General features: G+C 32.9%; 1 long non-coding RNA gene across 1 annotated transcript; it reads right to left on the bottom strand.

Annotated features, from left to right (window-relative positions):
- Positions 1 to 767: 767 nt before the first annotated feature.
- On the bottom strand, positions 768 to 2,182 carry LOC139907301 (uncharacterized). Its single transcript, XR_011783794.1, has 3 exons — positions 1,788 to 2,182; positions 1,537 to 1,731; positions 768 to 1,165 (listed from the first exon to the last, which is right to left on the bottom strand). It is a non-coding gene; the product is annotated as an uncharacterized lncRNA (long non-coding RNA).
- Between the last annotated feature and the right edge of the window lie 23,121 nt (positions 2,183 to 25,303).

The following is a 25,303-nucleotide window of genomic DNA, read 5'->3' on the forward strand; positions in this document are numbered from 1 at the left end:
TATAATTGGTAAATAATATCTATTATTATATATGAATTTACATCTTTTTGTCTAAAAAAGTTTTTCAATAGCTTGCTTGTCTCACAAATTATTGCTGGGTGCATCCCATTTCAGGCCAGTACACTCGGCGAATAAAAAAATATATTCTTGTAAATAAATATGATGAAAAAATAGTTTTAAAGAAAAGTTTTGGTTTTAGCATTGATAGATATTATGAATTAATATTTATTTAAATTAAAAAAATTACTCCATATATACTCTTGGTTCTCTAGTTAGTAAAAATCACACTTGATTTTGCCTGGAAAGTCAGTTTAAATTATGAATGAAAATATGTTCATGCTAAATATATATTGCGTAAAAATGGTTTTACACAATAATGTATAAAATAATACTGTTTGGAGTTTGACTATTGGCACGGTTTATCCATATTGGTTAATTGCTTCTACATATTTTTAATAATTAGAAAACTAATATTTTAAATTATTTCAAAACAAACAAATATTTGTTTCATTTGAAATGACATTTCGGTGGGCAACAAAATTGATTTTAAGGGGAAATCATATCTTTAACAAAGGTAAATATGGTTAATTCAAACTTTTTGAATACAAAAAGTTTTTATTATATACCTTACTTTTCAAATTATCGCTAGTATGGAATTAATTTATACTAGTGGGTTGAATAATAAATATGTAATATGTATTTTTGCTTAAATAATGATTCTACGGGAAGTTTTTATTGGTGCGTATATTAACCTAAAAATTGTCGGTAATATAAATTCTAAAATCATAGCTCGCTGTGAGGGTCTCCCTGTCTCCCGTAATTTCCAGAAAAATTTAATTGATCTTCTGTGGAGACTTTGCCCTACCATAAATGTTTTTAATATCAATTCTTGTAGCCTTTTGTAGTTGTTGTTTGGATTTTGGGATTTTTTTCTCCAATGCATGGCTTGCTTTCTTTGATTTCAAATTAATGTACGCAATAGTGTGTGTCCACGTTTTCTAAGTAAATTTTGAATAATTTTTAAGCTGGACCATAAAAAAAATTGTACGACTCTTCTACGGAAATAAAGATAGTTTCCTTTAAATATCTTTTTAAATATTCTTTTTCGGCCTGATTTTCTGTATATTTTGCATAAGATTTACAGCTCTTGTTGATATATTTGGTTCTGTAAAATTGCAAAAAAACAAAACACATTAGGAATATTGAATAAATGTAAATAAATAAAGCGAAGTTTGTGTTTCTGCATCTTAAGATTTGAATAGGGAAATGCAGGGATTTACGGTTACCAGTAGATCAAACAGATACAAATTACAAATTAGCAAAAACCGTTTGCAATAGTGACAAAGTCGCCTGGGTATGTCCAGTATAAATTTATATTGCTTTTGGACAATAGTACATTCAAATTTGTGGGCACACGTTGCTATAATAAATGTCATGGAACTGCAACGATTCCCTCTTGCAATTTGCCGGCAAATCTTATACCGTTATTGAAAATGAATGAATTAATAATATAATTAAGCCTAATAATAAACTTACGTAGTCTCCGTTTATTTTGCTTCTTAGACGTTTCTATTAGAGATTTCCTTTAAACTGATTTGGGTCTTTATGTAGTGATACCCTTAAGGAATTATGTTGTCTTTGTCCCATTCAGTTCCTCCTCAGGGGTCAAATCCGCATACCATGCTGATATGTAGCTGTCTCTTCTCCGATCAACTAATGTAGTTTGTTACACTGTAAAATAATAGTATTAATTTACTTTCTATACTTATTTTAGCTTATGTGCTTACTAGTTGTTGCTATTTCTTTAATATATGAATTATTTTTATGGAAATATGAAAAACTGATTCACTTTCAATAAATGGATTTTTTGGTTATCTCTTGTTCCAGCGCTGATGGTTCGTTTTGGGTTGGTGTTTTATCAAGATTTTGATTTGGAAATCATTTATTTAGTCCTTTTCTATCATTTCTTTCTTCTATTTCAGAGAACTTCATCTTCCTCATATAATCTTCTTAAAAATTGTTTTATTTTTCCTCAACAAGTTGTTCATGGCTATTTTCTGTCTTTTGATATTTTTGTAATACATATTAACTTTATTTTAATTTGCATAAGGCTTAAAGATGATGGTTTTTTAGAGGAAAAATCAATTTTTCATTATGAGGGAAATGTTGGGAGAAATTATTATTATTATTTTTATGTGTTTGATATTAGTTTTTTTATTTGCTTTTCTAATTTGCCATTTTTATTCATATTTACAGGTTTTCCAGAATCAATGTTAACATTACATTATAGGGGTTTACATCAATTTTTATAAGAGAAAGTGGAAAAAAGGGCAAGCTAAATGTTTGAATAATTTTAGATAAAAACTATATAATTATTCATGTATACTATTTGCAAAATTTCAAAGGATTTTCAATTGAAAGTTTTCAGAATATATAGAAACAAAAATAAATAAACGTTGTTCTTAGTTGCTGTTTGTCATTTCTCTTGGGTAGATGTTTCCATAATAAATTCGTTGTTTATTTTATCCCTTAATTTTTGTATCCTGTTCTCCACCATTTCATCTTTTTTTTTTGTCATTTGCTTTATTTTTGAAATAACAATGCTTTTATGACCATTCTGTTATGTTGACTTTGATTTTTCTCTTTCAATATTTTTTCATGAAATAAGTTAATTTTTCACTTATTTGGACTAAAAGGCTTTTTTTAGGTAGTATAATTTTTTGAACGGTTTGAAAGAGGTTTATTCATAGACAAGACATTAATAATCATATATATTTATATAAATGTTAATAATTTGTGTCATAAAATTCTAATATTTGTTATTGAACATAAGTACAAAACAATTCTATGTCAAACAAAGGCTGATGAAAGAATGATCAGTTGGGAGGAAGATATTGATAGATAGAGGGGTGGGGGGGGGGGTGAAAGAAGATGATTATTTTTAAAACGCAGAAAAAAAAAAAACTCGGTATAAAAATATGAAAACTTTTGTCGAAGAATTGATTAGTAATATTTATCTTACTTCTAATTTGGCATGATTTGATATTTATTTATTTGCAACTAATTTTTAGGTGGAAGAAAGGGAATTAGTTATTCAGTGTGCGATTCGACGTTCACTTATAATAACATAACAGTATTTTTTTTACATTGAAAGAAAAATATTATATGATTAATTCCGCAAATTTTTTTCTTCTTATTTGCTTCTTGTAAAGTTAACACTACTTTATAGCTATCACATGAAAGACACTTATCATAAAATAATAAAAACGACAAGATTTAATAATGCATAATGTACACGAATGGGCTTTTAAAAAAATTGTGGAAAGAAAGAGAAGATAAAAATCTATCTACAAGTAGTATTATGACTGTGTTTATCATTTCAGTCTTCTTTTTAATTTTTTCCTTGGTGGACCCATAGGGGGAATCTGTTGGTTAAGGGTAATGCTTTAAAAGCTTCTGCAATGAGGGTATGATTTGTGGAAACCACTAGTTTCCAACCAGAAGTCTCCATGATATGATATATGTAACGTGACGCTTATTGATAAAGTTAATCGCTTGAGCCATGAGTTGTTCTGCAAGAATAAAAATCTCTAGGTCCCTTATGTATAGGTCATTGATTGATTCAGTGTCTAGTAGTTGGAAATCCCTCACCCTAGTCTTTTTTCGAGTGAATTTAGACCCATAAGCACTTAAAATACCTCATATAACGGGGTCATTATTATTCCGCTAGGATGCTAAGCGACCATAAAGGATAGGAAGACTGCACCTCCAACTCCGTAAGGCCTCCATTTGAAAGCCGTCTAATATCTTTTTGACTGATCAATCTATATCCTTATCTGATTCACCACTACATAAGGGGTTAATTTCAGGTGCCAAAGGACGGATCATCCGTTAAAGCGTTTGGTTGATGCAAGGGCTCGAAAATTGTAGCACAAATGTCCTGTAGAATGTCGACTTGGCTCACAATGCAAGCTTGTAAAACATGGGTGAGATTACAACAAATATCTGAGCATGCCCAACATAGGTTACCGTCCGCAAGGGCTTTGGACTTTGGTTTAACACTGGCAGCCATTATCTGTAGCGCAGCAGATAGATATTTGTTCAGCACGTATAAGTCAGAACGGGATGGAAAAATAAAGTTGTTAGAGCCTTTGACTTTGGACTTCAACCCCATGATGGCAACTTTAGTGTAGAGATAGTTAAAATAATGGTCATGGACTATCTTAGTTTGTTTGCGTAAAAAGTCTCAGACCCGAATCACCCAAAGGGTAAATGTAATGTCATCAGTATTAAGAATAAAAGTGGACATCTTGTCATATAGAAAAATTAAGTGAGCGAAATAGTAAGCTGGAATTTGAAAAAGATTGGAACTAAAACACTCATAATACGGTCAAGATAAATGGTTCAGTGCTTTAATTGGGCCATGCTTCATATATTCCCTCAAGGTTGAACAAAAGACCCTGATACTTGTAAGGGGCAAATACTAAGAAGCTTAATGGTAGTTTTATCCACATTGCAGTGACCATCCGAGTTGTAAAATAATCTTTTTTCTTTCCAGATGATTGAAGTCGAGAAAAGTTGAATTGGTGAATTTCAAGGAGGGCCTCTAGAGTGGAAAAAAAGGAGGCATATTCACATCATTGACTTAGTCAATAAGATCTTAAAGAATGCAAGGGGAGTCTAAGGAAGAGTTGTGACTATAAGCGTTGCTGGCCCGTGGAAAAAAAGAGTGAATAGCATGAGATGATTTGCAAAAAATAAGGGGTTTAAAAATCTCTCTATCTTTGAAAGACTTTATGTGAGGAAAAGACTCCATTGTATGAATTGTAGAAAGAGTAAATGTATCCCGTTAACCACCTTTATCATGAAGGAAAATAAATCCTTAGCTATTCTTCTTCTCCAGTTTGCAACGAAGGGGACAACGATCACATTTGGGTATGAAGGGAGCTGAAGAAAACTTGAGGGAGGCAGCTTTTGCCTCATCATTACCATATTTTGGCTTCTTTTTAGTTTCGTAGTACCTCAGGCATCCTTTGTAAGTTGTCTGTTCTCCAATGAAAAAATTATCCCCTTTAGTAGCTACTATAATGTCCGGCTTGATATAAGTGTCCGGCAAAAAGGGACAACACACGCAAGATGGACATTAAAGTGATGTTTAATCATGGAGTTGGTTATCATTCCTTATATTTTATTGTACCGGGCAGTTTGGAAGTTTGGGTCTAGTACACCCCTGTAGGATATGACCAAGATTGAAAACATGGCCAGGGGATTAATTGCAGTTGTTCCCGTCCCTGTAGAAAGAGAACCGGCCTGCATTGAATAACATTTCACAAAACCTAAAATTATCTGCAGGGCAGCAATGAATTGCCCATTTTCAATCTTGCTCATCTAGTAAGAAATTAAAAATGTTCTCTCCTTCTGGAGTAGAGGCAAGGCCAGTAGTATACACACCAAGATATAAACGCTACTCATATAGCTGGCTAAGGGTTATCTATCTGTTAAGAGGGAGCCCCCGTGTGATTGCTTGTATAGCTGGGTCATTGGATTTGGGTAGGCACTGGCATCACCTGTCTTTCGTACTCAATCACCCATAAGTATGCTCTAAGATGTCCGATATACGTTATTCAAAAACTCAGTCTTTATATCATGAGATAACCCGGTCCATTACCGACAATGCAAAATTCTGAACAGAAGCCTTGGGACCACAAAGTTTCAACCTATAATATATTTATTAAACATGCTGATTGGGGCTTGATCAACACGTCTCATCATACTTTTGACCATATCCGCCAAATCTTTTATGATCCTTCCTCAGGAGAAGGGGATTCTAGGTAAAATTAAGCTTCATTTACCATCAATGTTTAATGGGAGTACCATTAATGTAAATCCAATTTTACTGGCTGGGAACTAAACGCATAACGTTCCTTTGACACGTAATAGAAAGGCTATGACAATTAATTACGTGGGATAACCAACCCGTCTGGTTCATGCCTGATGGTGCTGTGGGAGACACTAACAATTGCCTTCTTTATGTCCATAAATTCAAAATTCAGGCTGGAAAAAGTCTTCTGGGAGTGTCTTAGACACTCATATGGAAAGAGCTTGTTTTCAGATACTCCATCCTCTTTCCTGAAGCCTTATGGATGGGTGAATACAGAAAAAAGTTTCATCATTGTGAGTGAGGATGGTGAATGGTCTATCGTCAGACCAACTTTCTGGTGATTCATTCTTAAAAATGATGATAGTTTTACCTGTAAGCAATTCCCTTGAGACATTCACCTCAAGTTAGAAGGGATTAGACAGGTAAGCCAACCATTTTAGGTCAAGCTGCCTTATAAACCTCTCATGTTAACCAAGGGGTTCTTTTCCTGAAGCCTTTAAGCTTTCAGCGACTGTAAAAGAACTAGAATACTGACTCAAGGAAAACTAAAATTAATGAAAGTGCGTCTTAAAATCACGTGTTTTTTTTTCACAAACAGAAGCCATCATTCTTGTTTTGTTTGATTAATTATAACGAATAAGAACATGGAACAAAGGGAGCGTGTTTTATAATAGTTAACTAATATGCTTAGTTATTACATCATTATTAATTCATCATCGTATACAAGGGTTCTACTCCAGGATGCAAACCGTTCTATATCCGCAATTTACAGGATCCGGATTGAGATTTTCCTTCACGGATTTACGATAACATACTCTCAAAAACCTGGCCAAATGCCTTATGACCATGCCAAGAGATACGATTGACCAGAGACCGAAAAAAAATTCAAGACTATGAATTCTGTATTTTAAAGAGACGGATTTTATCAGTAGATAAATCACATAAAAAAGGAAAACAATTATCCTCAATACTATAAATATTGTTTGAGTATTTTTGAGACAGGTCTACCTTAACTCCCTTTATTATATTTTCGGAAGCATTGTCTAATGATTATCTGGACAACTAAATTATAGCATAGTACAGATGTTCCCATTCAAATTCAAAATGATGCTGTTTAGTATTGAAAATTGGTTTCCTTGTACCTTCAAATCCAATACCAATACAAAAAAGCCTTCCCCAGTTATCGTAACAAATGAAGAAGAAATTAGAAGAAGAGTTAGCTGTAAGGGAAATGGAGGATTTTATAAAGCTCTTTATACAAAGTAATAAATCTCCAGGACTAGATGGTTTCCAAATGAAATTTTATAAGAATTTTTATTCTTTATTAAGTCCGTTGTTCCCAAGGTTACACATCTGCTGAGAATTATTCCATATAACGAAGGCACCTGTCGAAAAATAAATTCTATCCCTGATAACTTCTCCTAAGAAAAAAAACAAAACTTTTTTATTTGGACAGGATATCAGCTGAACAAAATAACTCATATTGGTTCATTAGAACTCACAAGAACAATAACGGCCAAAAAGGTGCGCTCTTGGAATTCCATGTTCCCGTCTGTCATTCCTTTATTAGACCCACACGAGCCCCTAAATTGTAATATAATGATACATAGAAATTAAGAGGTATACTTTTCAGATTAACTCAACTCATTTGAAGAATTCAAGGATAGGAAGCCCTCCTTGACTTCCCACAATTGCTTGGTGAGAGGTCGTACGATTAAGCAACGATGTGACACATATCAGGACTACCTGAAATTGGCACTTTGGGTATTATAGCTCTGTCAACATTGAGCATCAGCAGAGTCAGGAAAGCTTTTTCTGAAGGAGTCCTGGAGAATAACCCGAGATATTTAATAAAAAGACGTCTGGAGTACTTAGGTATATCCCCTGACCACCCTATTTTAAATAATGCAGGATGCATTCTTCAAAATCCCTTCACCAACATCGAAATAGAGTCATTTGGCCATCTTATCTATAATTGCCCTTGGGTGGTCCCTTTCTGTAAGGGAGCAGAATGTTCAGTGTTCAGCGCTTTTGGAGTGATGATTTCGGAGAACACTGGTTCATAATGATAACCCCAGTATTTGAAGAAAATATAAAGCTGGAGTGCATCATAACAGAATTCCTAATATAAATTAATAAACATACACAGAGAAGTAGCTCTCCCACATCACTCTTAGTAGAACCATTAGAACATTATATCAATATGATAACCAAATGTTGAAATCCAGTGTGGAATGGGCGTGTTAAAAAAGGAAAAAGAAACGGAAAATCAACATAGTAACCTAACAATTTGAAGAATGTCTTTGAGAATATACAGAATAATGATCATGACGTTTCCTTAGATACCCTGTGACAAAAGAGGAAGGAAGTATGGATATTAAAAAGGACAGTTGCTTGAAATACTCCGATATTGATCCCAAATTCTACTCTGTGTACAACAAGCACTTACAAATATAACTCCACAACAAATCATCGTACTTCGTCATTTATGAGCACACACGAACGTTCAATCAGGTTTTGAATATAATTGAATTTATTTAGCAAAGAATGTTCACTACTCAGGGATGAAATAATAATGATAACTGCTAATCATTTGATTAGTTGTATAATATTTATTTTATAAACATTCTCTAGCCTTCTCGTGTGTTAAACATCATCTTTTGAATTAGTGGAACACATCCCACACCATTGTCAATACAATGAAAAATTCAGCCTGCAATTACCCTCAGTTCAGAATCCTTTTGTGTTTACCTGTTTCTAAAGCAAACGAAGAACTACCTATTTTATACATTCATAAACAATCTTTGTATCTGCTTGGATTTACCTTAAAATACTCTCAAAACCTGGCCAACTGCCTTATGACCATGTCAAGAGATACGATTGACTACACACCAACAGTAAATTCAAGACTATGTAATTCTGTATTTTAAAGACACGTATTTTATCCCTGAATCAATAGATAAACCTCGTTATAAAGGAAAATCACTCCCACTCAGGAAAACAATTATCCTTCATACTATAAATATTCATAGAAAAAATGCTGATGTACCTTTAGACCATTCTTCATGTTCTAAGGAACACCTTCTCCCACCCTATTTATCTTAGCAATGTACCAACTAATCATGAAAATTGACTAAACAGATTCGATAAGGCCCATCAATTCTTTGGTTTCTGGACGCCTGGTTGAAGCTTTTGCGGATGATTTGACGGTTTTGTATTCTGGAAAATTAGAATTGTCAGGAAATTTGTGAGTTGTAGACTAGGAATTCTTATAACTTTTGGACAATGTTCTAATGGAGTTGCACTGATTAAGTATAAGTAACCATTATTCTATTAAATTTTTCTCCATCTAACCAAGGAATACTAAAACAACTGGAAGTGCGTCTTAAAATTGCGCTAACTTTTTTTCCACACGAAGAGGCTGACACATTCTTCCTTTATTATATAAATTATAAGGAAGGAAAACGTGATTCACAAAAGTTAATTTTTTTCCTGTTATTACTTAATTAATAATAATGGTATAGAAGTGCTCTGCTCCTGGATGTAAGGCATTACTAAGGATTCAAATGTGAGCTTTCACATATTCCTCAATAAATACTCCAAAAACATAACCAAATGACATAGGGCAATTTCAAGAGATACGATGTACTAGACACTAACAGCGAATTCTAACTATGAAGTCTGCATTTTAAAGTGACTGATTTTATGACTGAAACTGAAGATCAATCCCGTAATATAGGATAATAACATTCACGAAGGTAAGCAATGCTCCCGAATACTATGAATATTGCTTGTGAATCTCTGAGACGGCTTGTTTTTTGCTTAATTTCCTTACAAATATTCTTAGAAAAACTGTCTTGTGCTTTCCAAATGTCTGGACAACGAAATTATTGAATAGTTCAGAAGTATTCCTTTCAACTCCTAAATTATGTACTTTAATATTCCAATATCTTAGCTTGCAATTTTAGTTGTTAATAATAGTTACAAATGATATATATTCACAGACGGTTGAAAGAAATCGCCATCCCATCAAAGTGGAAGAATCTGGCAATCTACCTCACATCACCATCACCACCTCCAACATCAACATAGCCACTTTTATGTTCTCCACGTACTGTCAGACAGAGAAAAAGACATTTGAAAACATTAGTGAACAGCTTCTTAATTCTTCAAGCTCTCATCCATAATAGAGCAAACGTATCGTATCTTCAAACAACCTAAATGTAGAAAACATTCTTTTGTACTCATTTGCGTTGCTTTAATATGACACAATGTCAATTCAGATGTCTACGAGCAAATATATACATCCAATCTCTCAGATATCTTAGAACCGTTTCCAGTGATATTGTCGGTCAAACAGGATTTCTTTCCTCCACGACAAGTTCCTTAAAATCATGAATTAGAGGCTTGAAGGCAGAAAAAAATATGTAACACTAATGATGGACGAGATTTATTCGGCCCAAACAGTAGAGTTTGTCAGAGGAAAAGTTGTAGGAAATACAAATAATCAAACTTCTAAAACTGTTCTCACCCTCTTGATTAAGTCCGCCTCGGGGAAATTCATAGATGGCATTGACCTCATCTCAGGGGTTGGATTAACAGTGGAGTTTCTGTTTTATGACTACAATTGCATCTTGAGGGCTCTTTGGAAAATAGGTTTCTCTGTTGAAGCATTGTCTGTTCACAAATCAAACTCTACGGAAAGGAAAATTAAAACTTATAAAACGGTTTTATGGTTTACAATAACAGGAATGGCCTGTTGGTAGTAATAAATAGTTAGGATGATAAGTGTATCAATGGCAAAAAAAATATCTGCCTCTAAAATAACAAAATGATTCTAGTCTTTGAAAAAAACAAACTATATAAGTTAATTCTTCACTGTCTTATCAATCTGTGATGCCTATATTAACAAAAATAAATTAGTGAATATACTTAGTTGTACTTCAGTGAAAAATTGTTTATTTAACAAATATCCAAGACATACTATTGAAATGTAAATAGTTTCCTTATTTGACACAATTCAACTCGATTCACAATTCGATCCATACAAAAGTAAAAGAAAGAATCATTTCTAAAATCTAAAACCAGAAAGTAGATCAATATGATATGCAAATTGAGAACATTATGGGTAAATCTCTCTGCTATATAACTTTATCTAAAGGATCTTCAATACCAGCAAGTAATAGTATTGATATCGTCAGATGTATATCACAATCATTATCCAAAAACTTGCTTCGTCTGTCCACCTTTCAAAATATTTAACTATGATATGGCCTTAAATCAAGAAAAATAACTCCTCAACAACCGTTAGCTATCATAATACCTTCAACTTGGAATGAGAGATACGATCAAGTCTCTTACTATTGATCAGAGATTCCTTTTAAGTCAACAAATATGTTTACACTAAATGTAGTAATATTCTAGAATCACTTAAATTTTTCTTGAGGGTATTATGATAGTTTTTAATAGGTAACAATATTTGTGTATTAACCCTGTATGTTATCCAATATCCTGTAGAATACTATCAACAACTTGCAAATCTGGTCATTGTTTCTTTACCTATATTCCCAAAATAGTCGATACACTTTTCAACCTAAGAGATGAATGTACTTCCAATATTATATTTTTATCATTAAATACGAAATAAAACATATTTTTAAAATTATCTAATAAATAAAAAGCATGCCAAATGAATATCGAAAGTAATATAAATTGAGTTTGAATTTTTCTGTGTATAAAATGAAATTCTTAAGTTAAAGGATAAATATAATTAATATAATTAAATATAACTCTTTTGAGGATTTTGGCTGACATTTGACTGCCTGGATCTCTTCTTTTCTTTGTTGGAAAGTTATCAAGGGATTTAAGAATAAAGAAGTTTTATCACTTCCTTTGTCTTCAAGTAATTGTGATAAAATATAGCTCTCTCTACAAAGACATCATTACATATATTATTATATGTATAAATATGGGGGATGATCCTAACATCGACTGAATAATGGGTATGAGACGAGAAACCATTACCTACAACAAGTGGGGGAAGAGGGTTAGATTCCAAAACAATGTCCTGAAGAAGGAATCAGAAAAGGATTTGAAAGAGGACAAAAACAAGAAAAATCCTGATACAAAAAGTGACTCAAAAGAGGTAAAAATATGAAAAATCCTTATACAAAAAAAGAAGGATTCAAAGCAAGTCCCTAGCGTTGTGAAACGAGGAGAAAGGGCCAAAATAATGAAACCCCTCCTTCTACAAAGGGCGTCGCTATGTCCGAAAAAGCCTAATAGCAAATACACCTCTCCTTGCGATCCCATTGGATGAAGTGGAGTGAATGAGGGAACTCAGACAAAAAAAGAAAACCTCACATTGGAGACGAGGTTCTTGCTCGCCTTATAGGACATCAATGCAATACTCTACAGATTAAAGGTAAGGTACAACTTGCAAAATCTGAAATTACTAACTTTTGTAAAGTACTCTACATATGCATAGACCCACTTGCATTTGAAGCCCAGCAATTGATAGACTACACTATCAGAATATGCCCAGCAGGAAAGGTACGCTTCCAAGACAAAAGGAAAGCACCCATATTCGAACAAGAGGAAGAAAAAGTAGAAGGGACACCATAAAACCAAATCAAGGAGATGATAATAAATCAAAAACAACAAGGAAAGTCTCTTGAAACCATATTTGATGAAATTAATATGACTATTATAAATGAGAAGAACAAGCTTACCTTCATTACCCCAGGAGTCAGTTCAACCATCGACATCACAATTATGAATCAACATGCCTTCAACAAGCTCGAGATAACAGAGTGCCGTGTAGATCTAAGACTATCAATGTCTGACCATCAGATATATATTTTTTGGATTATTCAAATACATGCCAATCCCAGAGCAATCAAGTAATTTTAGAAAAGCTAACTGAAACATCTTCAGGTACAACACAGAATCAGCATCATAACCGGTTATAAGTTCAAAACTACATGTTAGACATTGGGTGTCCAAAAAGAAAAACTAGTAGAGAAAAATCCCTTTTCTGGTGGTCCATATATCTTGCCAACCTAAGGTATATCCACAGCAAACTAGAACCAAAGCATTATCATAGTTCCCACAGGGATGTATAACTTATTACAAAGAATGTTTATCGTTCAGCTCTTAGAAAATAGCAGAAATAATCATGGAGGAGTTTTTGCACCAAAGCAGAAGGTCCAAAAGACAAATTAGACTTAGTACGTCTTCATGAACATCCATGCAAGTAAAGGATTTTAACATAGACTTCTTTTATAGCAACAATGTCAGAGAATCCTTTAACTCCTTTGGATCATACAAAAGTTGGGGAACACATGAACTGAAAACAGTTGTACTTCAACAACTTGGAGTCAGAATCGTTGCCTATATCTCAGAACTTTATAAAGGAATCCTCATCACTTGTTATACACCAAGATGCTTCAAGGAAATAAAATTACGTGTTCTGCCAAAACCAGGTAAAAAAGATTAGAGCCTGGCCAAATCCTTCAGACCGTTAATTATATCCAATTTTATGCTTAAAGGAATGAAGCCGAATTTAGGCTGGGAAGTTGAAAGAAGTCATTCCAACACTAGCCTCACAACAATCCTATACAAGGGCTTAATCGAGTGAGACGGCTTTTTCACAATTGATCAATACCATAGGAAAATCCATCTATCAACAACAATGTTCACCTATTGTGAGTTTTGATTGCAAGGATGCATTTGATTATATACCATTTCATTTAAAAAATATTTTATCAATCAAATTCTTTTACAAAAATTTACCAAGTACCTGAAGATTCAAAGCTAAGCTTAAAGTCTGTGTTAATCCAACCAGCAGGAGTCCCCATGGTGGCGTTCTATCCCCGGACGTTTGAAATATGATTATGGATAGCATATTTAATCAGTTAAAAAAAGGAGTAATCAAGGTCGTATGCTACGCAGACAATCTCCTCTTTTGAATTAGTGGAACACATCCCACACCATTGTCAATACAATGAAAAATTCAGCCTGCAATTACCCTCAGTTCAGAATCCTTTTGTGTTTACCTGTTTCTAAAGCAAACGAAGAACTACCTATTTTATACATTCATAAACAATCTTTGTATCTGCTTGGATTTACCTTAAAATACTCTCAAAACACGGCCAACTGCCTTATGACCATGTCAAGAGATATGATTTACTAGACACCAACAGTAAATTCAAGACTATGAATTCAGTATTTTAAAGACACGTATATTATCTCTGAATCAATAAATAAACCTTTTATATAATGGAAAATCCCTCCCACTCAGGAAAACAATTATCCTTCATACTATAAATATTCATAGAAAAAATGCTGATGTACCTTTTGACCATCCTTTATGTTCTAAGCAACACCCTCTCTCACCCTATTTATATTAGCAATGTACCAACTAATCATGAAAATTGACTAAACAGATTCGATAAGGCGCATCAATTCTTTGGTTTCTGGACGCCTGGTTGAAGCTTTTGCGGATGATTTGACTATTTTGTATTCTGGAAAATTAGAATTGTCAGGAAATTTGTGAGTTGTAGACTAGGAATTCTTATAACTTTTGGACAATGTTCTAATGGAGTTGAACTGATTAAGTATAAGTAAACATTATACTATTAAATTTTCTCCATCTAACCAAGGAATACTAAAACAACTGGAAGTGCGTCTTAAAATTGCGCTAACTTTTTTTCCACAAGAAGAGGCTGACACATTCTTCCTTTATTATATAAATTATAAGTAAGGAAAACGTGATTCACAAAAGTTAATTTTTTTCTGTTATTACTTAATTAATAATAATGGTATGGAAGTGCTCTGCTCCTGGATGTAAGGCATTACTAAGGATTCAAATGTGAGCTTTCACATATTCCTCAATAAATACTCCAAAAACATAACCAAATGACATAGGGCAATTTCAAGAGATACGATGTACTAGACACTAACAGCGAATTCTAACTATGAAGTCTGCATTTTAAAGTGACTGATTTTATGACTGAAACTGAAGATCAATCCCGTAATATAGGATAATAACATTCACGAAGGTAAGCAATGCTCCCGAATACTATGAATATTGCTTGTGAATCTCTGAGACGGCTTGTTTTTTGCTTAATTTCCTTACAAATATTCTTAGAAAAACTGTCTTGTGCTTTCCAAATGTCTGGACAACGAAATTATTGAATAGTTCAGAAGTATTCCTTTCAACTCCTAAATTATGTACTTTAATATTCCAATATCTTAGAACCGTTTCCAGTGATATTGTCGGTCAAACAGGATTTCTTTCCTCCACGACAAGTTCCTTAAAATCATGAATTAGAGGCTTGAAGGCAGAAAAAATATGTAACACTAATGATCGACGAGATTTATTCGGCCCAAAGAGTAGAGTTTGTCAGAGGAAAAGTTGTAGGAAATACAAATAATCAAACTTCTAAAACTGTTCTCACCCTCTTGATTAAGTCCGCCTCGGGGAAATTCATAGATGGCATTGACCTCATCTCAGGGGTTGGATTAACAGTGGAGTTTCTGTTTTATGACTACAATTGCATCTTAAGGGCTCTTTGGAAAATAGGTTTCTCTGTTGAAGCATTGTCTGTTCACAAATCAAACTCTACGGAAAGGAAAATTAAAACTTATAAAACGGTTTTATGGTTTACAATAACAGGAATGGCCTGTTGGTAGTAATAAATAGTTAGGATGATAAATGTATCAATTGCAAAAAAAAAATATCTGCCTCTAAAATAACAAAATGATTCTTGTCTTTGAAAAAAAAAACAACTATATAAGTGAATTCTTCACTGTCTTATCAATCTGTGATGCCTATATTAACAAAAATAAATCAGTGAATATACTTAGTTGTACTTCAGTAAAAAATTGTTTATTTAACAAATATCCAAGAGATACTATTGAAATGTAAATAGTTTCCTTATTTGACACAAGTCAACTCGATGCACAATTCGATCCATACAAAAGTCTAAGAAAGAATCCTTTCTAAAATCTAAAACCAGAAAGTAGATCAATATGATATGCAAATTGAGAACATTATGGGGAAATCTCTCTCCTTTATAACTTTATCTAGAGGATCTTCAACACCAGCAAGTAATAGTATTGATATCGTCAGATGTATATCACAATCATTATCCAAAAACTTGCTTCGTCTGTCCACCTTTCAAAATATTTAACTATGATATGGCCTTAAATCAAGAAAAATAACTACTCAACTACCGTTAGCTATCATAATACCTTCAACTTGGAATGAGAGATACGATCAAGTCTCTTACTATTGATCAGAGATTCCTTTTAAGTCAACAAATATGTTTACACTAAATGTAGTAATATTCTAGAATCACTTAAATTTTTCTTGAGGGTATTATGATAGTTTTTAATAGGTAACAGTATTTGTGTATTAACCCTGTATGTTATCCAATATCCTGTAGAATACTATCAACAACTTGCAAATCTAGTCATTGTTTCTTTACCTATATTCCTAAAATAGTCGATAAACTTTTCAACCTAAGAGATGATTGTACTTCCAATATTATATTTTTATCATTAAATAGGAAATAACCCCTATTTTTTAAATTATCTAATAAATAAAAAACATGGCAAATGAATATCGAAAGTAATATAAATTGAGTTTGAATTTTTCTGTGTATAAAATGAAATTCTTAAGTTAAAGGATAAATATAATTTAGGATAAGTTAAGAGATTGATTAATTTAAGATTGTAAGACATTGTTACGAGTCGGATAAATTTATCTATCAACGTTCGTAAATCATACAAGTCATTTCTCATTTTTCTAGTACCAGAAAGAGAGAGAGAGAGCCAGCCTCCTAGTATTCAGTGTATTCCTTGATCTAACCTAGGAATCTTTTTGTGATATCAATATCGATAAAGTATATTTATTTATCTAAGAAACACCGCGACATGAACGTACACACATTAAATTAAAGGGAATAACTTCTTCGAGGAGATGATAATAAATCAAAAACGACTTGTGACACTAGCATAAAGGATTATACTGCCACTAGCAAAAAAGATAATACTGAAGTTAGTAAACAAACTGAGGATGATAGTGGTGGCAACTAATCACTATATGTTGATGGGACAGCTGATACCAAGTACGGAAAAACTCCATCAGGACTCAAAGAAAACCCAACCGGGAAGAGTCCAAAAAAACAATCCAAAATAGACAAGTTCGTTGATAATGCTGCAGAAGAATAGATCAAGCTACAAAAACCAACCAAAAGATAGGGATTATTAGCTACTTGTATATTAACACTCTAAAATATCCAACTCCGTGCTCAAATTGAGAACATACCAATATTCAAAATAACTTAACTATATCTCCGTATTGGCAGAACAAAAAGTCTTGCTCTTACAGGATTTACACTTTACGACTCACTTGAGTCAAATCCAAGGGCTTGTATACGATCTTCTCTAACATCATTTGGAAATGTTGAGTTGAATCCGGTATGATAGATATTACACCTGCTAGTTCATATAACCAAATATCATATTACATAGTCATGTTATATACATTAATATTCTTTAATCCCTCAATACGGAATAATTTTATTTCCTTATCATCAACGACGAATATTTCAAGAATTTTATTTTGATTTATTTTAGAATCTTTGCCATGTTTGACTGCTCTCAAATTTAATATACTGGGAGCTCTTTTCTTGAAAGGTATATCGAACGGGCGAGGAGTCAATTAAAACCCTTGAAAAGCAGATTCATGGGAAGATGATTGATTTTATTCATTTACCTATTAATGGCGCGTAAACGATGATGAAGAAGATCCTTAAGGATCAATTTTGAATTTGATGTGATCAAAAAGATAATCAAAGGAGCACAAAGGCTACAAAATGAGACTTTTATTTAAAAAAATATATATATATGTATATAAAACAAAGCAAATTACCAAAATAATCAATTCACTTATCGTTCAAAAAAAGTTACTACAAACGGAAAATAGAAAATAAAAATCCATATATAATATTCTAGATAATAATAGATACATTAAAATTTATTCAAACATGTACAACTTATTAAAGAACTTTATACAAAAGAGGCTTTAAATTTTTATCTCAAATACCAACGTTATTATTACATTTAGATATCAAAATAGTTACCAATGGCTGCTAGAATGGTTTATGTTCTATTAGTATCAATGATGTAAATCCAGTTGTTTTTTTTAGCTTAGATTTATATATATTATAGTAAACATTAGTATTTGTAGCCAATAATTGTTAATTATAATTTTATAACTAAGTAACTAGATTACAGATAAAAATTAAATTTATCACTGAAAAAGAGAGGCAAAAAATGAAAAAAAATATATTCACCTTCATTGATCCGATCGAACCGGATATCTCATTGAGATTGTCATTTCTGTCCACAATCCGTAGATACTTTGATTCAAAGGTTTGGGGTGTCATTACTCTCAAGGTCTACATGGAACTTCTCTCTTCATTATTTTTCCAGCCCTTAATCATTTTTTAATATTTTATTCCTTTTTGGTGTAGAATATAGTCCCAGCCATAGTTATTGTTGAATCTAAATGTTTCCTTTGAGCCTTGCCCTTGTCAGGAAAAATAACGTAGTCGTTTTTTTTAATGTTTTACATTCAATTTTTGTTCTTTCTCTTTTGTGTTCTCAGAGGAAAATGATTTCTTGAATAGGTATTCCTTCGCATCTCCCCGATGCTCTTCTCTTTGAAATACGCCTCTCAGATGTAACTCTTTTAGCACGTAAAAAAAGTTATTATATGATACTGTAGGCATTTAGAAGTTTAAAGTTCTGCATTATGTATACTATGAATTCCTTTTGTCTCGAGTTTCAAACTTTGAGCTGAACAGGGAATTCATTCTGGGCGATAACTTGGAGGAAGACCTTCTCAAACATAATTTCCAACCAAGTTTCTAAGGGACAACTCAATTCTACTCCAGGCATATGAGATGACAATTGATATTAAATCGAGTCATTCATAAAAGGATATTCACCAATCTAAGTAACATATTAAGGAATATGCAAACGGGGAATCCTTTATCTCTGCCAAACCCAAAAAAGGTTCTTCTCCAATCCCGTAGTTGAACACTATTGCATATCATCACACATTATTATTAATCAGATCCCTCGTTCCAAATCCTTTATTTATTCATGAACATGAGACAAACTTTTTGGGTTGGCTTAAACTTGAACAATGAGTGTTTTTCGCTCGTATTTGATACTTTTAGGGTTTAGGGACTTAAAGTAGTCTTAGTTTAGATTCTAATACAAAGTCTACTGATACTTTTAATGAATTACAGTCATAGATCGGTTCTAATATAAAATATCATAAGACCTATAATTTACTTGCCATAGATGGGATAAAAGCATTAGTTCTGATTCTAATAAAAAAATTACTACGACATTAAAATAAATTAAGGCTTTGACTCAAATAATAAATCTACAGCGACCCTTGATTGGATTCTTATATTTGAATTTTCAAGGAATAAAAAAAGATCTTCAATACTGATTTTAAGCAGACTTGCCACGGTCAACTAATATTTAGCATCTTCTGGAGTGGGGATTTCAAACAAGGCACTTTTTAATGGAGTATACCACCCATGGGCAGTTCAAGAGTATTAAAAAAAAAAAAGAGTATCTACAAGGCCACAATGAATTGCCCGTTTTCAATCTTGCTCCTATGTGACAGCAAGAAGCTAAATTTTTTCTCTCCTTGAGGAGTAGAGGCGAGACCAGCAATATCAACACCGAGATATCACCACTTGACATATAGCTGGCTAAGGGTGTATCTATATGCTAAGAGGGAGCCCCTGACTTATATCACCATATATGAAAAGTTTGCCGGATTAAGACGTAGGATAGCTTGTTTGTCCAGATCATTGGATTTGAGTAGGCATTGTGATGCCTGGGGTTTCGTACTCAATGAACCATAAGTAGGCTCTAAGATGCCCTCGTGTATGCAAAAACTCAGTCTTTACATCCTATATTTATTATATTATTGCTGATTGGGGCTTGATCAACACGTCTCAATATGTTTTGACCTCCATATCCGGCCAATCTTTTATGATCCCTCCCTCCTCGGAGATCCTTAGGGATCCCCGAGGAAAGGATAGGTTCATTTATCATCATTGTTTAATGGGATTATCATTAATTAAATCCAATTTTCCAGGTTCAAAACAAATTAGCTTAACGTTCCTCTGACACGCAATAGAAAAGATCTTGAACTTGTCAGGGTTAAAAAATAGGTCTGCCTAGATTGCCTGGCCATGGTAAGAGTTAATAGACTCTTGAATTCAATTTTTGCTATTGGATAGCGAAATTATGTCCTCAGTAAATAATAAAGTAGCATCTCCCTTAAGGCTCTGTTAATTTCTGGGGGATACCCAGCCTGTAGAGTGCATTCCTGATAGTGCTGTGGGAGACACTATCAAACGCATTCTTTACGTCCATAAATTAAAAAATCAGGCCGGGAAAAGTATTTTTGTAGTGCGTGAGACACTCATGTAGAAAGAGCATGTTTTCAGATACTCCATCTACTTTTCTAAAAGCCTTATGGGTCAGTGTATATGAAAGAAATTTTCATCGTCTTTTTTTCCAGGATTTACTCATGAATCCTGATAATATGAGGGAGTATTGTGATTGGTGATTCATTCTTAGGAATAAAGATGGTTCTTCCTAAAAGCAATTCCCTTGGGACATTGCCCTCACTTAAGAAGGTATTAGACAGGTCAGCCAGCCATTTTAAGTCAAACTTCCTTATGGACCCCCCACTCCCAAACAAGGGGGTTGTTTTTTACATGAAGCCTTCAAGTTTTGAGAGACTGTAAAAGAACTAGAACAGTAACTCAAGGCAATCTAAAACAACTGGAACTGCGTATCAAAAATCATCATTCTTTCTTTGTTTTATAAATTATAACGAAATGGAAAACAATATTTGGTTAGCGCAACAGTTTATCCAAAAAGCATTTCAAACTGCAATTCACGCAGTTAAAGAATTGACCTAGGACTTATCTCCTACATATAAAGCAGGTTAAGTTTATATGTATCAGAAAAATAAATTATGACTCCATTCAAAGGAGAATTGAGAGGTGGTATCCTCAACTTGGTGGTGGTAATTACTTTTTGAGTAGCATACTTTTTTTAGAGAGTGAAAAAAAAATCGAATTAGCTCCTTATTGAAAATGAACATTAGGCCCATAAGTTAATTAACACTAGAACGACGGATGGTTACGATCCCCCTTAAACGACGGTGAATATCAAATGATTACCTTCCTTTCTCTTCTTTTTTAAATATTTGTAACTGTTAGTGGTTGCTGAAATTGTCGAGACCCTTGTTGTTTTTTTTTTTACAATAACATAATTACTAATAGAAGCAAAATGCAAAATATTATAAAAAATTAGAAAATGCCATGAGCAAAAATACATTTTGGTTGATTTAATTTAGAATATCAATTCTATACTGAGTCTCATTATAATACTGAATTAATTTTGGTAGCCTTTTTTTTGTCCATCTGAAACTTTCACACTTTTATGAATAGAGCTCAAACTTAAAGCATTTTGTTCTTTTTTCCTTCATAAGAAGTCAATATTTATGACTGTTTACAGAAATTTGCTTGAGTTTAATGATTGTTTGGTAGCCTTTAGTTGAGGAGGTATTTCTTTACAAGAACGATTCGTAGTTCTTAAAATACTCGTCCTATTTTTTTAAAGTTCATTTGCATTTGTAAATAGGAATATTTGTTGTAACATCTTTTTCCAAGTTTTTAAATCATTTTTTTGGACGATGCATCAACTACTAACCAAAATTTTATAGCAAATTTATCAAGCTTCTTAGCCATATATTGAGTAAATATGTATATGGCTAGCCCTTGTTGGGAATAGTTACTCATCAATGTTAATATTTTTACCTGGCCTACCACTGACTTGCAATTTTCAAGGAGTGGATCTCATAGCGTTGAAATCAAGGCAAAATTGTTGGTTTTGAGTCCTTGTGACTTTGTGAAACAAATATCAAAACGGATAAATCTCAATAACTCCTTACATTTGTTGCGAGGCATAATATTCCGAAAAAGATTGATTCTATTTTTTCTTGACCAAATGTCCCTTCGGCTAAGATTCTTCGCACATACACTATAGCAATTAGTTGTAGTATTTCTCGTTTTCAGGTTGTCCATACATCATTCAAAAGTTTGGAACGAGCCTCAACTATTTTAAATTTGACAATGTGATCAATTATATAAATATCGAACAGATATATTGAGTTCAAAAGCTGATAATATTTTATCAGTAATTATGTTTTGTTTTGAAAATAATGATGGACCTTGGACTTCTTTTCTAAAAAGGACTGAACTCTTTCCATTTTCTATTTGTTTGTACCAGATTGCGTAGACCTTATCGACATAAATTGACGGTTCTAATAATTTGGTGGATTTTTGTTTCTTAGAAGGCGGGAATTGAGTCACTTGATTGACTCCTGGCATTTTTTGAAATGTTAAGTATGTCAGTTAGTAGTAAATACATATACCAAAACTAATAATGGTATTCAAGAAAATTACATACCGACAGGCTGGTCAAAAAACTTCAGAATAGTCGTCAATATTAGAAGTACTTGATTGAGGGGGTTGGACATATTCTTCATCTTGTTCCAATTAGAAATCATCACCTTCTGTGAACACGAGATAATGTCTTACTCTTTTTCTATTATCATGTTCTTTTATTGGTTAGACGGAGTCGCACCAATCAAGTCAACCTTATAGTATTACAATTACTCCAACTAACCGATAAATCTTGTGTGGAGTCTATATGCATAATGTAAATTTCTTTCTTTAGAAATCATCTGGGCGCGAACCTACGCACATTGACTTCAAGAGAATAATTTTTCCCAAGCGCGTTGTCCATGAGCTATGGCAAGTCCATATAATGTCTTATTTCAATGCATAATTTTTTTGGGGGGAAATCCTTGCCCCAATAAATGGTGGAAGCAGAATGGGTAGTTCAGCAAAATCTAATTTTTTATTTACACCAAGAAGGTATACCATTTCTTTTTAGAGTTGTGCATTCATGTCTAAACTTGCGTGAACCTGTTTATACAAAATTGTAGAACAAAAAGATTGTTTGAAATGATTGGATATCAAATATTTTACCCATGTTTGTCTAAGCAATGTTAATTATATCAACGAATCTATTACTATTAATTTTACTTTTGACTATATATATATTTTATTTTTTTTTGTGAATAAAATACATTATGATCTCTCCTCATATAATGCCTGTTCGTCGTCAATCCATGAGTCTTTTCCAATATGAATAATCCATCATGTCTAATGATAACTAATAACGGAGTAGTGATCAGCATTTCTTCCTTTCGAATCTTTGTCTGTTTTTTTTTTATTATTATCTTATTAACTATTTGGTCTCTCTTTCGAACTGTTTTACAGAGTTAAATTTCGATAGTATGTAGGCATTGAAGTTTTAGGTGATAATTACACCATCATTTATTTATATTTTAAACTACCTTGCGTCAGTTTTCATTCTACTTGACGCGTTGATCACGAATATCTTATTCCTTTTTCCGTATTTTTCGAGGTGAAGTGGTTATTTTTTTTAAACTCCGTGATAATTTCTTGTATCTTAAAAAATGAATTATGGAAATAAATTTATGTAAACAAAAAAAATCAATCTTGAAGCTAAAATACACTTTCTAAAAGAAAATACTCTAATTAAATGAAATCCTAAAAGAGGCAGCCCGCGAGTACGTTCCACTCGTATATTCCTTTAACTATCTACTATTCTAAAAACTTTTAATAATTACTCATACAAGAAGCCTTAGAAAGTACCATTGGATTGATGGATGACGTGGATTGTTACATAATATATTGAATATATTTCACGACTCATTTATTGAGCTTTTATTGATTAAACACAGAAAGATTATATTTTTACTCTCAATGATAGAATCAATACTTATGTAAATGGGAGATTATATCAAGTATCATTATTATTTGGTGGTGGGTTAATCCCCTTATGTAAAAATAATAACAAGGCTTAATGGTTGAATAATATGACATTTAAAAAACATATTTATACATTATTGTATTTCTACAGCGTATTAAGACTTCATTTAGATTGTATTTATTAATTTTACATAACTCCTTCACTATTTTATTCACAAGAGTGTGAGAGACTCCTATCTCTCTTACAATCTTCCTCAGAGACTGTACAGGGTCTTCATCAATGAGGTCCTAGATGATGTCGACCAGGTCATCGTTTTGGGCGTCAATGGAGAGCTTACGGCCCTTTTCTTGATGTCAATGTAAGCATCATCAATACCCCTAGACTCTATAAACTTATGGTCGACTCGTGCAAAGTTTTTTATTGTGTTCACAGAGAGATTATTAAAAAGTTTCATCTCCATATTTATACTTCATGCCAGCAAGAATTTGAGTGACAATTACTCCTCTCTGTTATTCGTGCAGGCATGTGTTCAATTGCAGCTGACAACCGACTCAGTACTTCTACCCTCAGCAGCTGACTGTGATGGGGGTCTATTACAACTATTTTCAGGAGTAAATATGGTCTCCCAGGAGTCGGTGTCAATAGCCTTTCCACTTTATATATGGATACCCTAACAAACTTTTTAAATTATTATTTCAGTCTAACCTGGTCCAATAGTTATCTGATTTAAGTGTATCACTGTACTAAGAGGCCTATCCAGCTCCCACGCAATAATTTAATAACATAAAAAATGTATTAAGGGTGTCCCTGGAATCTCCTGCCGATGTTCACACAAATATTACATACCAACTATATAGGTTAACAAACGAACCCGCTTTTAATATCTATTTTTCATGATTACATAGACTATTGATTACCAAACAAAGACGGCTATAGATCCTCCTTGACGAGTTAGTAGATAAAATATATATACAAATGGTGTTGTGTGAGCCCTTAACTATCTGGTCCAGTCATAAAACTGGTCCTATTAATTCTTGGGACTAAATAGTACAGACAAAAAATTGATCAGCGGGTGATTTTTTTTTCCCAGAATCAAAAAAATTTATACCAAAATAGAGATACAAAAATGTTGTCTTGCCTAAAACGGGCTGAACTCTCTCAATTTCCTATTTGTTTGGATTGTGTTATCCTTCCCAACATACATTTACTCTCCTAATAAGTTGGTAGATTTAAGGCCATACAGTGATCTGCCCAGTTTCTGGACCTCAATCTCATCAAAAATCGTTATAAGTGGACAAACTTACAAAATCTACAAGGGTTAAAATACTTATTTTTTCTACAATGTAGATTTATATAAGTTAGTCATAGTGAATACGATCTATCATATTCAACCATAGAATATTAAGAATGGATTTTTTCTTACCAATTATGAGTCAAAAT

This window comes from Lepeophtheirus salmonis, chromosome Z, assembly GCF_016086655.4.
Source record: "Lepeophtheirus salmonis chromosome Z, UVic_Lsal_1.4, whole genome shotgun sequence".
Lineage (NCBI taxonomy): Eukaryota > Metazoa > Arthropoda > Copepoda > Siphonostomatoida > Caligidae > Lepeophtheirus > Lepeophtheirus salmonis.